The sequence below is a fragment of the Elephantulus edwardii genome, unplaced genomic scaffold, assembly GCF_000299155.1.
Source record: "Elephantulus edwardii isolate Elephantulus edwardi_28Jun2011 unplaced genomic scaffold, EleEdw1.0 scaffold00001, whole genome shotgun sequence".
Classification (NCBI taxonomy): Eukaryota; Metazoa; Chordata; class Mammalia; order Macroscelidea; family Macroscelididae; genus Elephantulus; species Elephantulus edwardii.
The window spans coordinates 31,151,812-31,164,348 of NW_006399751.1; positions in this window are offsets into that span (position 1 = coordinate 31,151,812).

Sequence of the window (12,537 nt, forward strand, 5' to 3'; positions counted from 1 at the left end):
ACATGTTGTGAGGAGAGACCGATTCTTAGAGAGGGGCATCATGCTTGGGAGAGTGGAAGGACAGCGCAGGAGAGGAAGGCCCTCTATGAGGTGGATTGACTCAGTGACTGGGATAATTGGGATGGGAATGTCAGAGACAGTGCGATTGGCACAGGACAGAGCAGAGTTTAGGGCTGTTGTACATAGGGTCGCTATGAGTCCCAGGCGACTCGACAGCACATAACAACAACAACAACATTGTTTAAGCATTGTAACATTAGGGATCTCTAGTGACCTAGTGTTAAGAAGCTACGGTGAAATCTGAAAGGCTCTAATCTACCAGATAGCTGTTCCGTGGAAGAAGAATGTGCAATCTTCCCTCTTGTGATTTACTGCTTTGGAAAACCCGTGGCAGGTCATCTATGATTCAGTTCCAACTAAATGACAAATAACAACAATGCTGTGGCTTTTATTTTCTTTTGACCATATTTAATTTTTTTTATTCAGAAGATATTAGGTACAGTATAGTGTCTCTGTTGTGTTGACTTTATAGTACTTCACTGTTTAACTGTGTCTATCTTAAATTCTCCTCATATACTCCAAACCATTTTCAGTATATGCCCCATGCCTCTACAACAAATTTGCTAATAAATATCATAATCACTCCTTTTTTAGTTTCTTGTTATCAGCAGCTTTGTTCTTTTTAAGATTAAGGTGACTGCCAGAAAGAAGCCTCTGTGATTTTAATAGTAGAGTGGCCAGAAACAATCTTCTACTGAAGATTAAGAAAATATCCCAAAAGAAAGAATTCAAGAATACGTATGTGTTTGAGAAGCATGTATGAATGCTTTAGAATATGGGTAAAAACATAAATTACTATTAGGTAACTTTAAATGAGTTAAGTCAGCTGTGGAAAATTTGCATGCAGTTTTTTGCTGGAAGGAAATGTGGAAAAATTTGTTGTTGTTAGGTGTCATCAAGTTGAGTACAACTCCTAACAACCCTGCGAACAAAAAATCTTAACCCTGTTCTATCCTGTGCCATCCTCAAACACACAGGGCCCATTGTGGCAGTCACCACATCAGTCCTCCTGGTCAAGGGTCTTCCTCTCCTTCACCAACCCTCTACTCTTCTTAGCATCATATCCTTCTCCAAGGAATAACACCTCCTAGCAACATGCCGAAAGTGTGTGATGTGAAGCTTCATCATTCTTGCCTCCAAAGAGGACTCCAGCTGCATCCTATCCAAGACATATCTGTTTGATCTTTTGGCCATCTATGGGATGTTCAGTGCTCTTCTCCAAAACCACAGCTCAAAGGTGTCAATTCTTTTCCTGTCATTCTTATTCATTGCTCAGCATAAAAAAGTGATCAGAAAGACTATGGCCTGAATCAGACACACCTTAGGCCTCAAATTGACATCATTACTCCTCATTAATTTGGAAAAGCCCCTAACTGCAGATTTTCCCAGTGAAGTATGTCTCCTTATTTCCTGACTGCAGGTACCAAGGGTGTTAACTGTGGATCCAAGAAAGATGAAGCTGTTTACAGTTTCAATATCTTCTCCATCTATCCTGATGTTGCCCATCAGTCCAGTGGTAAGAATCTTTGTTTCCTTGATATTGAGATGCAAACCACACTGAAGGCTGCATTCCTTGATCTTCTGCAAAAAGCATTTCAAATCCTCTTCACTGTCAGCAAGCAAGTTTGCATCATTTGCATAACACAGGTTATTGATGAGTCTCCCTCCAACCCTAATGCTACATTCCTCTTCATAGAATCTGTTGTTGTCGTTATGTGCCATCGAGTCACTTGCGACTCATGTACAACAACCTAAACTCTGCTCTGTCCTGTGCCAATCGCACTGTCTCTGACACTCTCAACCCAATTGCCCCAGTCACTGAATCAATCCACCTCATAGAGGGCCTTTGCCTCCTGCGCTGTCCCTCCACCCCACCAAGCATGATGTCCCTTTCCAAGGACCAGTCTCTCTTTACAACTTGTCCAAAGTATGTTAGACAGAGTCTCAGAATCCTTGCCTCCAAGGAGCCACCTGGTTTAACCCTTTCCAGGACGAATCTGTTTGTTTTCCTAGCAGTCTATGGTACCCTCAATACTCTTCTCCAGCACCACAACTCAAAGGTACGTCAGACGAAGCTCCAGAATCCTTGCCTCCAAGGAGCAGCCTGGTTTAATCCTCTCTACAATGAAAATGTTTGTTTTCTTGGCAGTCCATGGTACATTCAATACTCTTCTCCAGCACCACAGCTCAAAGGCATCAATTCTCCTTCTATCCTCCCTAGTCATTGTCCAACTTTCTGATGCATAACAAGTGATTGCAAAAACCATGGCCTGTATCAGGTGCACCTTAGTCTCCAGAGAGACACCGTTGCTCTTGAGTACTTTAGAGAGGTCCCTAACAGCAGACTTTCCCATCGCGATACATTTTTTTTATTTCCTGGCTACTGGTGACAAGAGTGTTGACCGTGGAGCCGAGCAAGCTGAAGCTGTGAACAATTTCAATCTCTTCACCATCCATCCTGATGGTACCAATTGGTCCAGTGGTAAGAATCTTTGTCTTCTTGACATTGATCCTCATAGACTCTAGCTTCTCAAATAATTTGCTCAGCCTACAGATTAAAATACTGAAAATTTTCAGTAATTACTATATGACAAGAGTCAATGATAATGAAGGAGTAAGTGGAAACTGCATTGAAGGCGTTGGCAAAAAATAAGGTCCCAGGAATTGATGGGATTCCAATTGACTTGTTTCAGTTAACAGATATAGCCTTGGATGTGCTCATCGGTTAATGGCAGGAAATTTGGAGGACAGATGTCTGGCCAGCAGATTGGAAGAGGTCTATATTTATGAAAGGTGATCCAACTGAATGTGAAAACATTACTCCTGATATTACCAAATTTTAAAAATAAATTTAAACCTCTGATTTTATAGTAAATCTTTCCACTGGTGTTTAATTTATAAAATATTTTGCATGCTTAAGACAGAAAAGGTGTCTAGAACCCAAAGGCTGCATGTCTCTGACAGTTTGAACCCACGAGCAGCTCTGTGGAAGAAAAATGGACAAATCTAGTGAAGTGTCAGTTATGAATCGGTTTCAACTCAACAACAATGACTTACTTTTTGAGCACAATATACCTAGGTGGAAAAGCCTTTACAGCCTTTTATCCACTGAGGAAAAAAGCCATCTTCATGGAGCTTGAATTAGGACATGAAGACTGTTTTAGGGGGAAAAAAAATCATAATGCAAATTTTAATTGATAACTAATGCTACTGTCAATTCTGACTCTAAAACAGTTTCACATTCAACATGCACCTGTCATTCAAGATTTCAGTCAAAGACAGTTCCGTTTTTTTAAATCCTGTGTCCTACAAGTTATGGGTCTGTCATTTTTTCCCTGCCTACGGACAGGAGCTCAGATAACCCAGTGGTTAAGAAGTTGTGTTGTCAATCCAAAGGCAGGTGGTTTGAATCCACTGGCTGCTACATGAGAGAATGATGGACAATCCCCTCCTCCTATGTGCTATTTATAGTCTCTGAAAACTCACTGGAAGGTCAACTACAAGCTAGTTCCAACCCAGTAACAGGTAACCACAAAAACAAACCCATTTACAGCTATTTATAGAAATTTATCCATTATGCTGTCTCTGGCCAGGTAAAAATGCTTGCTTTTAAACAAAAATGCTTTCACAGGAACTGTTTATCAAATTACATAAATATTACAACCGTGGTTTCTGTAAAGCATAATTTGAAGACTATACATGTAGGACCCTCAGTGTCATTCTAGGGATATAAACAGTGGTATGCTTTCCAGTTTAAAAATATCTTTACTGTGATCATTTTTCTTTATATTTCCTGTAAAATCATCTGAAAAGCACTATCTGGAGTGGCTAAATCATCCTCAGATAGCTGGTATTCGGTCATATGATTCCTGTGGTTTTAGACTACTTGGGTAAGAAATCATTTAAAGTGCTGAGAAGTGGGGAATATAACATGCAAGTTCAATGTGGGAATACTAGCTGAGGCTTTGATTGCTTGGGCTTTTGATTAATTGCTCAGATAAGTAGATACATATGCAATTACTTTGAGCCAAGGCAATCGAAAAAAATATTTTCTACTTCCTGATTAGGAACAAGGAATCATACCCTCAGAAACACACTGTTTCTCACAGCCGATGCCTCCAAGTTCAAAAGCTTTTATAATGGTTGTTCTTGTTAATAAAGAAATAAAATATTATCAGTCAAAATGAGATCTTAAACATAAATTTTACAAAACATGAGAAACTGAATGAGAGGTTTAAAACACTCCAAACTAATATAGGAACGATTAATTTCTATTCTAATATCTTTGTGGCAAGTTGGAAAGATTATGTTCTTTGTAATAAATCAGAGGTGAGTTTGTGAGGTTTACAATTAACTTTACCCAAAAAATTTTCTTTATCCTTGGTTCCTGAGAGATAACCTCTTACTCCTCAGAACTGTCTCTATGTTAATGAAGTGACTTTCTTGGCGAGGCCAGAAAGATCCACCATGTCTTATCAAGCTGACTGCAGGAGGAGTGAACTAGAAGTCAACTATAATCAGACATAAATATCTAATGAGGCTTCAGTGAGGTCTCCAAACACAGAGGGTTCATGAGCTTCCTGACTGGTAGTAGATAATAGTACATAAAAGATGGTAGCCTGTCCTTTAAGGCATAAAGATTCACATTGGCAATCTCACTCCACAGTCTATGCAACTCTTCATTTAATAATTTTTGTTATAATAAAACTATAATCATAAGTTTAGTACTTTCATGAGTTCTGTGAGTCTTTTAATAAATTTTCAAACCTGAAAGAGCACAAGAGATCATGCAGATCGGACCTAAGGATCCCGGCACCTACAGCTGGCAGACTAAGGACCTCATAGTTGGGACTGCCCTGAATTTGTCACCAGCAGGTTAGAAAGTAATGGACCTGATAGTCTTAAGCTTGCAACTGGTGTCTGCAATCATGGACCAATTTGGCAGTCTGGAGAGCTCTGCCCTTCAACTTGTGAGATATGATCTAACCTAGGTACATAACAATTGGTGTTTAGAGTTCAGGAGAGGAAGTGTTTTGTGTGCATTTGGTGCCAGAACAGAGTGAAACAGAACTGAATTGGTATTTAGATTGGATAGGATTAATTGACACCTAATGTGGGGTCCAAATCTGTACTTGAGCTGATCTTGAGAAATGTAAACTAGCTCCTCTAAGTCTCAATTTCTCCATCTGTAAAACACTGGCAAGGGCATTTACCCCATAATGTTTTCATGAAGATTAAATGAGATGAGACACAATGTCTACTTGGAGATGTTATTTACATTTCTATTTATATATTTACCAGTTACCTATTCCCATAAAATAACTCTTCCTGAAGAAAAAAATTACAATCTTTAGTGGGGTGAAAAAAAACAAGTACAAGTGCTGAATAAAATTCTTAAAATTAATAAATATGCTCACTATTATTAATCACTACCTGATTTAACTTTCAACTTCTCATCCATGTGTTGAGAAGAATGGGCATTTTATAAACACCCACTGTCCAACATACACAGCACCCCATCCCCTAGAAAAAGTCCAAAGAGTTCCAAAAACAGCAAGAAGTCATCGGGCTCACTGTTCTGGACGGTTTGTTGTTGTGCATCCTCGAGTTGACTACAACGCATAGCAACTATACGCACACCAGCTCTGAACCTTGCTCTACCCTGAGCTAAACTCAATGTCTTGACATACCTACTCCCATAACCCTAGTTATTATGTTAATCCATCTCATCCAGGGTCGTCCTTTCCTGCTCTGTCCCTCGATCCTTCAAAGCACGATATCCTACAAAGACCAGTCCCTCCTGGCTACATGCCCAAAGTATGTGAGACAGAGTCTCAAAATCCTTGCCCCAAGGGGCTGCTTGCTTTAACCCTCCCCAGCACAGGGTTGCTTGTTCTCTTGGAAGCTCATGGTATGTTAAATAGGCAGTGTCATGACTGATGGAGAAAACTGTCAACAGCTTCATCTTGCTTGGATCCACAATCAACACCCTTGGTACCAGCAATCAGGAAATAAGGAGACATACTGCACTTGAAAATTCTGTAGCTAATGACCTTTCCAAATTATTGAGGAGCCGTGATGACAGTTTGAGAACTAAGATGTGTCTGATTCAGGCCATAGTCTTTCTGATTACTAGCTATGCATCCAAGAGCTGGACAATGAATAAGGATGATAGAAAAAGAATTGATACCTTTGAGCTATGGTGTTGGAGAAGAGCACTGAACATCCCATGGATGGCCAAAAAACTGAACAGATATGTTTTGGAGAGGGTGCAGCCAAAGTGCTCTTTGAAGGCAAGAATGATGAGGCTTCGCCTCACATACTTTGGACATGTTGCTAGGATTTGCTGTTCCTTGAAGAAGGACATGATGTTGGAAAGGGTAGAAGATTGATGAAGGAGAGGAAGTCCCTCAACCAGGTGTACTGATACATTGAGTGCCACAATGAATGGTCTTTTGTGCATCAGGAAGTGTGAGAATGGTGCAGAATAGAACAGTGTTCAGATCTTTTTTTCTTAGAGTTGCTATGAGTTGTGCTCAACTCAATGGCACCTAACAATAACAACACAAAGGCATTAATTCTATCTCTCTGATGCATACCACATCATTGTGAAGACCATTACCTGGATCAGGTGCACTTTAGACTCTAGATTGACATCCTTGTTCATCAGCACTTGGCAGAAGTCCCTGACAGCAGATTTTCCTAAAGCGATTTATCTTTCGATTCCTGATTGCTGGTGCCAAGAGTATTGATTGTGGAAACAAGCAAACTGAAATTGTTAACAATCTCAATCTCTTCTCCAACTATCATGATGCTGCCAATTGGTCCAGTGATGAGAATCTTAATTTTCTTGATATTTAACTTCAATATTGCTTATACATATTGAATATTGTATATTACATATTGCTTACTATAGACTGTAGTCTTTGATCCTGTGAAGCAAATAATTCAGGACCTCCTCAGTTCTACCACACAAGGTTGTGTCATCTGCAAAACACAATTGTTGATGTCTCTTCCTCCAATCCTGATGCCACATTCCTTCTCATAAAGTCCAACCTCTTGAATGATCTGTTTTGCATACAGATTGAAAAGGTATGGAGACAGGACCCATCCTTGATGTCCTTCTTTCCTTAGTTTGAACCATGCAGTGTGTTTCTTTGCTCTGTTCTGATGACAACTTCCTGATCCACATATAGATTTCACATGAGCACAATCAAGTGTTCTGGGATTTCCATTCTTCTTAAGATTAGCCACAATTTGTTGTGTCCTAGCATGTATATCTACCAAAAATAATACCTTCCCTTAAATGATCCAAGTATATTGACCTGTATGGGTTCGTGCCTTTCATTCAAGCAAGAGACTACATAAAATGTAGTACTCTGTCAAGATGTAGACAGTACAAAGCTTTTATCCTCAACTACTCAAAAGTGTGTTCAGGGGAGCTCTGGTGGCCTAGTGGCAAGAAGCTGCACTGCAATCCCAGAGGATCACGGTTCGAATCCACCAGATGCTCTGCCGGAGAAGGAGGCGCAATATCCTCCTGTACCAGTCAGATCTGATTTGACGGTACACGCACACAAAATAATAAAAAATAAAATTAAAAAAAAAGTGTGTTCAGCGAGTGTTGTTCTCCTCATACAGGGAAAAACAAGTATTCAATACACAAGCAATTCTATTCAATCCCAGAATAGTTAGAGCACCTATTAAGTGCAAAGAGAACCTATGTTTCTCACATAAACACATTTAAGGAAAGCTGGGCGATGTTTAAAATTTGACAGTGCTGCAATTCTTTAGGGACTAGCTGTCAAAGGGAAAGCAGAAAGAACATAACACTCTCTGAATGGATAATAGCTGCCTGTCAGATCGCTCTGTTCACAGCACACACATGCTTTATGCACAGAGTCCACAGTCCCAAATAGTAGTGGAAGATAAGAAGGCATTGATAACTTGCTCAGAAAGCAAGGTCTCAATGACAAGAATTTCATTTGTTCTGGTCTGCTCTTTTGACTGTATGAAACGCAACTCATCTCAAGGAAAAAGTTGGGGGTGGGAGAAGTTTATAAAGCTATACAAATTGAAATTGGACTTGGACTGCAGTTAAACATGGAAGTAGTTCAGGAAACCGGCTGCCCAGGCACTCCCAGAGATCACTTTGCCTCTCATTCTATCTCTATGTGAAGGTTATAATTTTAGATGTCCATGAATTTTCATAGGTTTCATTCCAATGTGCATAGGATCTCTATAAGTTGGAGATGATCTGATGGCACCTAATAAAAACAATCCTACTATTTTGTTTCTCTCTTTGCATCCTTCTTATCTGAAATCATCCATGTTTTCTAACACAAACTATAGGGAGAGAATATTATATTTCAAATACATCTATTCAGATGCATGTTCAGAACCTAGCAAAATTTATTGCCCAGACTGATTGAAGGGTGTATCTAAGAAGAAAAGCAATGACAATGGATAACATCTAAGCTCATACACTGACTGCATTAGGTGGATACTCCTGAAAGATTAATTTAAAAAAAAAAAATCAGTATCTCCTTACTAACCAAGTCTGATTGTTATGAGCAGTGGCAATCATCAATAATACATATAGACATATTTGGCTAATATTACTTTAAACCTGCTTCTCTAAGTTCTGTTTAGAATTATAGCTTGATTCTAAGTCCAAAGTTTCAAGGGAAAACACAAAAAATTTGTTTCCAGCAAAGTAAAATTACTTATTGCCATCAAGTTAAAGCCAACTCAGAGAGGTAGGTTCAGTCTTTGGGTCAACACAGATGCATTGGATTTAAGAACACAAACTGGGCATGTTTGGTGGTCCAATGATTAACTGTTTCACTGCTAACTGCAAGGTCAACAGTTGGAACCCACTAATCACTGCAGAAGAAATGTCTAGCAATCTACTTTCACAAAGAGTCCAAAACCACAACCAAACCAACTTCCACGGATTGGATCTGGACTCATAGTGACCTCCTAGAGGTTTCCAAGTATATAAATCCTTGTGGGGGCAGATGGGCCATATTTCTCCCACAGAGCAGCTGCTGGATTCAAACTGCTGATTTTTGTGAGCATAGCATATGCATTAAGCACATCTTTGGAAATCCTGTAGGACAATTCTACTATGATCACAGTGAGTAAAAATTGATTTCACAGAAATGGAGTAATATCATTTTGGTGACTGTGTGAACAAAAAAATAAGTGCAATGAAATTATAAACCCTTACTAAGGCTTTTGCCCTCCTAATTTTCTAATTGAACCCACAAATTTCCCAAGTCAGGTGATACAATTTACAGTATTATCCAGTGCTAATAACATAATAACCTGATTGTGTCACAAAAAAGGGTGAGAGATGCAAGGCATGTTCTTCTGGGTACCTTAACATCGCTCTGTTATAAGACACCAAGGCCTGTGTGGCACGACCAGCCCAGGAGTGTCTTCCTGCCACCGTGTCCCCTGCATCTACTAATGGCTGATAAATAGATAATAGCAGGATATTATGAAAGCTATACTATGATAAATTAAAAAACCTACAGGAAATGGACAAATTCCTTTAAATTCGTGCCCTACTCAGATTGACAAGGACAGAAATAGAACACTTGAACAGACCCATCACAAAAAAAGAAAATTGAACAGGTCATAAAAAGACTTCTCCATAAGAAAAATCCGGGAACAGATGGCTTCACAGCTGAATTATATCAAACATTGAGAGAAAATCTATCACCAATTTTACTTAGAGTATTTAAAAAAAAAAGACGGAACACTCATAGAGGCATTCTATGAAGCAAGTATAACCCTAATACCAAAATCAGACAAATGTATTACCAAGAAAGAAAACCATAGACCAATATCTCTCAAGAATATAAATGGCAAAAATTCTAAACAAAATCATAGCCAATAGAATCTAAACGCACATGAAAAATAATTTATCATGATCATAACCAAGTGAAATTTATAATAGGTATGCTAGGATGATTCAATATATTGTTGTTGTTATATGCTGTCGAGTCGCTTGTGACTCGTAGCGACCCTATGTATAACAGCCCTAAACTCTGCTCTGTCCTGTGCCAATAGCACTATCTCTGATACACCCATCCTGATTATCCCGGTCACTGAACCAATCCACCTCATGGAGGGCCTTTGCCTCCTGGGCTGTCCCTCCACCCCACCAAGCATGATGTCCCTCTCCAAGGACCTCCTTACAACATGCCACTCAGTTTAACCCTTTCCAGGATGAATCTGTTTGTTTTCCTAGCAGTCAATGGTGCCCTCAATACTCTTCTCCAGCACCACAACTCAAAGGTACGTCAGACGAAGCCCCAGAATCCTTGCCTCCAAGGAGCAGCCTGGTTTAATCCTCTCTACAATGAAAATGTTTGTTTTCTTGGCAGTCCATGGTACATTCAATACTCTTCTCCAGCACCACAACTCAAAGGCATCAATTCTCCTTCTATCCTCTTTAGTCACTGTCCAACTCTCTGATGCATAACAAATGAAAGCAAAGACCATGGCCTGTGTCAGGCTCACCTTAGTCTCCAGAGAGACATCATTGCTCTACAGTACTTTGGAGAGGTCCTGAACAGCAGATTTTCCCATTGAAATACGTCTTTTAATTTCCTGGCTACTGGTGCCAAGAGTGTTGACTGTGGAGCCAAACAAACTAAAGCTGTGAACAATCTCAATCTCTTCACCATCCATCCTGATGCTCCCAATTGGTCCAGTGGTGAGAATCTTGTCTTCTTAACATTGAGCCTTAGTCCATACTGAAGGCTGCAATCCTTGACCCTCTGCAGCAAGTGCCTCAGGTCCTCCTCAGTTTCAGCAAGCAGGGTTGTGTCATCTGCATAACGCAGATTGTTAATGAACCTTCCACCAATTCTGACACCGCACTTCTCTTCATAGAGACCAGCCTCCCGGATAATCTGTTCTGCATACATGTTGAAAAGGTATGGAGATAGGACACATCCCTGATGTATGCCCTTCCAATTTTGAACCATGCAGTGTTTCTTTGCCCTGTTCTGATGACTGCCTCTTGGTCCAAGTATAGGTTTCTCATTTGTACGATCAAGTGTCCTGGGATTCCCATTCTTCTGAGAGTCAGCCACAGTTTGTTATGATCCACACAGTCAAACGCCTTTACACAATGAAACACAGATAGACATTCCTCTGGTAGTCCCTGCTTTCAGCTAAGATCCATTTAACATTAGCTACAATGTCCCTAGTACCACGACCCCTTCTAAACCCAGGCTGGACTTCTAGCAGTTCTCTGCTCATGTGCTGTTCCAGTCGTTTTTAGATAATCTTCAGTATAATCTTGCTTGCATGTGAAATCAACGATATTGTTCTATAGTTTCCACACTCTCTTGGGTCACCCTTCTTTGGGATGGGAACAAATATAGATCTCTTCCAGTCAGTTGGCCAAGTGGTTGTTCTCCAGGTTTCTTGGCACAACTTGGTGAGCACATCCAGGGCAGCATCTGTTAGCTGAAATATGTCAATTGGCATGCCATTTATACCTGTGGCCTTATTTTTTGCTATTTCTTTCAAAGCAGCTTGAACTTCTTCCTTCATCACCATAGGCTCTTGTTCATATGTTGTTTCATGAAATTCTTCTGTATCTGCCAATTCTTTTCGATACAGTGATTCAGTATATTCTTTCCATCTTCTTTTAATACTTCCTGGATCATTTAATATTCTGCCTAAGGCATCCTTGATTATAGCAACTCAAGGTTTGAATTTGTTCTTCAGTTCCTTGAGCTTAAGAAATGCTGACTCCAACTCCTTGCACATTTCACTGTAATATTTTACTTTGTCATCCCGTGCTGCCTTTTGAAATATTTTATTCAACGCTTTAGTATCTTGGATTCCTCTCTCTGCTTTGGCTTTCCTGTGCTCCAGTGCAATTTTCAGAGTCTCTTCTAACATCCATTTTGGTCTTCTTTTCCTCCTCTGTCTTTACAATGACTGCATTCTTCAGGAATGATACCCTTGATATCCTCCCACAACTCATCTGGTCTTTGCTCATTAGTGTTCAAGGCCTCAAACCTGTTTCTGAGATGGTTCTGAGATCCAGATGAGATAGACTCAAAGTCATATTTTGGTTCCCGTGGATTTGATTTAATTTTCCTTGGCTTCACCTTGAACTTCCATATGAGTAGTTGGTGGTCTGTTCCACAATCAGCTCCTGGCTTCGTTTTCACAGCTGATATTGAGCTTCTCCAGCGGCTCTTTCCGCAGATGTAACCGATCTGATTCCTATGCATACCATCAGGTGAAATCCAGGTATATAACCTGCGTTTATGTCTCTTAGAAAATGTATTAGCGGGAGCTCTGGTGGCCTGGTGGTAAGGAGCTGCAACTACAATCCCAGAGGTGCACGGTTCGAATCCACCAGATGCTCTGCCGGGGAAGGAGGGACAATCTCCTCCTGTACCAGTCAGATCTGATTTGATGGTACACTCACACAAAAAT